General features: G+C 52.2%; 1 pseudogene; it reads left to right on the top strand.

Moving 5' to 3' along the window:
* Nucleotides 1–1,528: 1,528 nt before the first annotated feature.
* On the top strand, nucleotides 1,529–4,615 carry LOC113747357 (zinc transporter Slc39a7-like; annotated as a pseudogene).
* Nucleotides 4,616–5,823: the final 1,208 nt, after the last annotated feature.

Below are 5,823 nucleotides of genomic sequence, written 5' to 3'. Positions count from 1 at the left end.
AGGCCTGGGAGTCAGGCTGGGTCAGGGCCTGGATTCAGCAGGATTCAGACAGGATTCAGGCTGGATTCAGGACTGGATTCAATTCAGCTGGATAAGGCGGGTTCAGGCTGGATGCATGGCTGGATTCCAGCTAGGAGTCAGGCTGGATTCAGACAGGCGTCAGAACAGGTTCAGGCTGGTCAGACTGGATTCCAAGGACTGGATTTCAGGCGGATTCAGACTGGATTCATGGCTGGTATGTTCAGACTAGGATTCAGGCTGGATCAGGACTGGATCGCTGGATCAGGTCGGGATTCAGGGACGATGGATTCAGGCTTGGATTTCAGACTGGATTCAGGCTGGACTCAGGCTGGAGTCAGGCTGGATTCAGAACTGGATTCAGACAGGGATTCAGGCAGGGATTCAGGCTGGATTCCAGGCTGGATTCAGGCTGGATCAGGCGGGGATTCAGGCGATTCAGTGAGTCAGGCTGGATTCAGGCTGGATTAAGACAGGATGCGAGATGCGACGGTTCAGGCATGGATCAGCGGAGGCAGGCTGGATTCAGGCTGGATCAGGCTGGATTCAGGCAGGGGGATTCAGAGGAGTCAGGCTGGATTCAGGCTGGGATTCAGAGGCTGGATCAGGCTGGATTCAGGCTGGATCAGACTGCGGGATTCAGGCTGGATTCAGGCTGGATGTCAGGCTGGATGTCAGGCTGGATTGCAGGCTGGATTCAGGCTGGATTCAGGCCTGGAGTCAGGCTGGATTCAGGCTGGGAGTCAGGCGGATTCAGCAGGATGCGACAGGAGTTCAGCGGTTCAGCGGATTCAGAGCTGGATCAGACGATTCAGGCTGGATTCAGACAGGATTCAGGCTGGATCAGATGATTCGGCTGGATTCACTGGGATCAGGCTGTGCAGCTGGATCAGCTGGATTCAGGCTGGATCAGGACTGATTCAGGCTGGATTCAGCCTGGATTCAAGACTGGACTCAGGCTAGATTCAGGCTGGATTCAGGACGATGCAGACCAGGATGCAGACAGGATGCAGACAGGATTCAGGTGGATTCAGGACTTGACCTGGATTCAGGCTGGATCAGGGGCAGAGCTTTTTCCTCTGCCTTCATTTCAGTGCCGGTGTGCAGAGTTGATCCAGATCCCGGAGTTGACGTCACGTCAAGCCAATCAGACACTCCGATCAGTCAAACCTCCACAGACAGCCTGAAATGTTTCCTGAAGCAGAGACTATCCAGATACATGAAGAAGTTTAATTAGCTCCGATCTGTCTGGATGCAGTCTGCAGCACACCACTAGATGTCACTATGCACGTGGTCCTTAATGCCACAGAAAGATATTTTCCCAGTACACATGATACAGTATGAGATGTATCACAGTGTATTATCTTTGACCATGTGAGTTTTTATTGATTCTGTGTCTTTCTCTTTGTCACAGGGGGTAATAGGGCTGTGCACGTCTGCTGGCACTGACTGTGGCCACATCAGCAGTTCCCGTTAGTGCTTCATCCGGCCGGCTCTCATAGCCATTCCCATGGCGACACTGGCCACGGACATGGGCACCATCACCATGGACACGGCCACGGCCACCATCACCACGGTCATCTCACGGAGAAGACGATCACCACGCCGACGTGAAGATGTTCACGGAGCCAGCAAGTGGAGTGCCGAGGCCAACCTCCCTACTCAGGAAGAGGAGCACCACGGACACGCGCACGCTCACGACCACGGACACGCGCACGCTCACGACCACGGACACGCGCACTCTCACGACCACGGACACGCGCACGCTCATCAGGAGGATGTCGTCCGGGTGCACAAGGAGGAGAGTGGACACGGGCACTCGCACGGAGGGGAGAGGGTGAAGAGGGATGTGGTGGAGCTCTGGACGCAGGTGAGAAGGTGACTGTATTGATACAGTGTGACGTGTTTGATCCTCCTTCAGCGCTCGGCCGTGTTACTCGGGGTCGTGTTGATGAGTCTTTGAGGTTCAGAATGTTCTGGAAACATTTGAGAGTCTGGCCAGGCTGAACACACACGGTGAGCTAACAGGCTGATAAGAGAAACCTCTGCTTGGTGCCCCACTTTGAGGCAGCAGTTTCCTCGTGGAGAGAAGCGTGCACCTCGTTTGGCATGTCCACGTTCACTTCCAAACGTTGCGTCAGGTTCTGCTGTTCTTTTTGTCTGAGCTGGATCTGTTACCAGCGTGACTCACAAAACCCCTGGAGTCGATCACAGCGCTCGTCATAATGCGTCAGATCCAGTTTGTGTGTTTACTGTGGAGTGTTTGTCTGGTTTAACCCTGCTGAGTTCTCTCCTCCTCTGTGAGCCTTGTTGTGTCTTGTTCGTGAACTTCCCTCCTTCCCGTCCGCAGGCTATCGGAGCGACCCTGCTGATCAGCGCGGCCTTTCCTCATCCTGTTCCTCATTCCAGTTCAGTCCAACAGCGACCAGCACCAGAACCGCTGAGAGTGCTGCTGAGCTTCGGTGGGGGGACTGCTGGGTGACGCCTTCCTGCACCTCATTCCACATGCTCTGGGTAGGTCGCTCTGGTTTGAGGCTTTTTAAGATGCATTGTAAAAAACCTAAATGAAATATATTCCCAGCTACGGTTTAAAAGGGGGCTGTGGCAGAGATGCTGCCCCTTCTGGCATACAAAGGTTGTATTTCTAAACCGACCCTGTGAGGTCGCGTAGCTGTCAGAGTTTCTCGCTCCCAAATGTCCGATCCTGTTCACACAGCCAGCCGACTGTTTTTGTGTGACTCCTGACGCACAAACCCTCTTTTCAAACTTCCTCTTGATACAAAATCAGAATGAACCGCTGACTGTCTAAAGTTTCTTGGTGCCTCAGATCGAGCTCAGCCATCGATAGAAATACCTGAAAGTTTCATCTGACGCTGACAGCGACGACCTTTTGTATCGTGTTTGTCCTGCAGAGCCTCACTCTCACCACGGAGAAGATCCCGGCCACTCCCACGAAAGGTGAAGAGTCACATGACCACGGTCACTCGCACGGTACGCATCAATCACCTTTTCTGTTCATGCACTGTCCAACAATCAGCCAGTGCCTAAATACCTTTTAATCGTGTCTCCACCTGCACAGGAGCGCCCACGGTCACATGATGTCAGTGGGTCTGTGGGTTCTCGGCGGGATCGTCGCCTTCCTGGTTGTGGAGAAATTCGTGCGTCTTCTAAAGGGAGGTCACGGACACGGACATTCCCACGGCCACTCGCACGGTACGCCGTACACAAATCGTCTGCAGAATATTTTCATCGTGTAAACCACTGAAACCCGGCAGCTGATTGTGATGTGACATTTTCAGAACGCTCCAAAGAAAAGGACAGCGACGGAAGGAAGAGAGGAAGAAGAAGAAGGAGGGGAAAGGAGGCAAAGACGAGAAGGTGCCCGAAGAAAGAGGAGAAGCAGAGCACAGGTGAGCACGGCGTCACCATGAAAAGGTCAGATGCCGACTCATACGTGCGCTCCGCTTTATTAGGTAGTGAGTTTTGTGTAGCTGCACGTGTTCACGTCTCTAATTAACTCGTTAATTACTTTTGATGAAACAGAGTGTGCTCTCAGTTTTACACCGTGGAAAAGTGAGAACAGAACTGAAACGTAGCTCGATTATTGTGGCACACACACAACCTGTGTGGAGTGACGGCAGTCCAGCCCCGGGGGGCACAGCATGGCCCCGCATGCCGGATAACTGGCTGGATCCGGCCCACGTTCTGTATCCACCACATGAAGTTCTGCACACTACACACAGAGTTGTTGACAGTAGTTCAGCTGAGCGACCTCGACAATCGTTAGACAAACAGAGCAGGTGTTCTGAATGATGATGACAGGTAGGATGATTGACAGGTAGAAACGCAGGACATTACTGAGCTGTCCCTCTTTTTTATTATGTGGGACTCTTGAACTCCGGGGATGTCCCTCGTGACGAGTCACCAGTCAACAATGATTTGCAATGAATACATAATCAAAAATCCGCCCGCCGCACAGATTTCATCATGACCTCCGTCAGCTGATCCTGTTCGCTTCGCACCCACCAGACCGTGGATGGAGGCTGTTATATAACTAATTCTTCTCTCTGCTGCAGCATCAAGGTGTCCGGTACCTGAACCTGGCAGCCGACTCACGCATAACTCACGGACGGCCTGGGATCGGAGCGTCCTTCCTGGTTGGTCCGACGGTCGGCGCCGTCACCACCCTCACCATCCTGCTGCATGAGGTCCGCACGAGATCGGAGACTTTTCGCCATCCTCGCCAGTCGGGCGGCACCAAGAGAAAGGTAGCTGACCGCTGAGGTGTTTCAGAACATACGGATGAAGAGCGAATGGCTGCAGTAATCCGCTCCTCTTTCCCATCAGGCCATGTGTCCTACAGCTGCTGACGGCGCTGGGAGCTCTGGCGGCACAAGCTTGCTCCCTCTTGGCCGAGGCGTGGGGCCGCGCCACCGCCTGGATCCTGCCGTTCACGGCCGGCGGGTTCGTTTACATCGCCACGGTGACCGTGCTCCCAGAACTGCTGCGGGCCGCTCCAGTTTTCGGTCAGTCTCTGTTGGAGATCCTGGCGTGCGGTTCGGGTCGGCATGATGGTGCGATCGCCGAGTACGAGTGAGGCCAGGTGGAGTGGACAGAGCTCCTCGCAGTGAGGAGGACGGGGAGGAAAAGGGTCAAAAAAGGTTGAAAAAAAAAAGGCGGTTTTAAGTAGAACAAGTGGATTATTCCTCCAGCGGTGTGTTTGTCCTTTTTTTTATGTTTTTGGGAAACTCCAGCCACCCCGCTGATGGCGAACGATGATTTTTTTTTTTGTATGTGTTTAGCAGTTCGTGGTCACGTCCCTGATTTGATGTTGATGTTTCTATTTCGGCTTCGTGAAAACTGCGACGGGAGAGAGACTGACAGCTGGAACAGAAACATCCTGCTGCAAGTGAAAGTGTTTCTGTCCATCGAGGGGCCGTCACGACCATCGCTCCCTCCGTCACAGCACGGCTCATTCAGCTACAGCAGCTTGAACCGACGGCGGGTCGCCTCCGTGGTCCGCTTTCTTTCCAAAGTCTCAGTCAGGTTTGCCGCTCTGTAAATCAACATTTCGAGTGTGGTCTGGAGCGCAGAGGAAGCGACGTGACCTACGTGTTCGCGTCCTTTCCTCTGGAGCGATTGTTTAATTTTTTTACATTCCACGAATAAAAGTAAATGTTGTGGCTTCTCCAGATTTTCATGTTTACTCTCGAATCATTTAACACTCCGACACAAATCATTTTTTTTCTGAATGATGAAATAAAGATTGATCGTTTTCAGATTTCAGCATCTTCTGTAATTAAAGTCAAAACGAGAGTTTTCTCGGCTTGAACGAACCTGACCACACGAGGGAGCTCAGGTGTTAAAGAAGCTGTATGACTGTTGGATTACTGTAGTTAGAAGGAAACAACTTGACCTGATATTTAAAACATGCAGGCCGGTCACCATCACCCTCACCCCCACGTGTCTGTGAATCTGAAGCCTCACGAGACAAATCGCACCATCTGAGCGAGTGTGTGTTGTTCTCTTTATAAATGTGTGTGCAAAAACACACACTCCTGTGGTTTTTTAAAAGATATATCTAGGTTTGTGGTCGTTGAGGTGAGAAGCCTGTGTGAGAAGCGTCCCCATGTCATGATGCTGATGTCGTAGATGAGTGATCCAGTTTTGGGGGTCGTCGAGACCAAAGATCAATCCCTGCCTCTCCATCAGTTACATGAAATATAATGTGCTCGTTTGCCTTTAGGCCAGCAGTGGTGGAGCTCTTTTTGGTCTTCCTGGCTGACAATAGCTTCACACAGGTGT

This window comes from Larimichthys crocea, chromosome XIII (assembly GCF_000972845.2).
Source record: "Larimichthys crocea isolate SSNF chromosome XIII, L_crocea_2.0, whole genome shotgun sequence".
NCBI lineage: Eukaryota > Metazoa > Chordata > Actinopteri > Sciaenidae > Larimichthys > Larimichthys crocea.
Note: the sequence above shows the minus strand (reverse complement) of the source record. Positions and strands in the feature narration are given on the sequence as shown.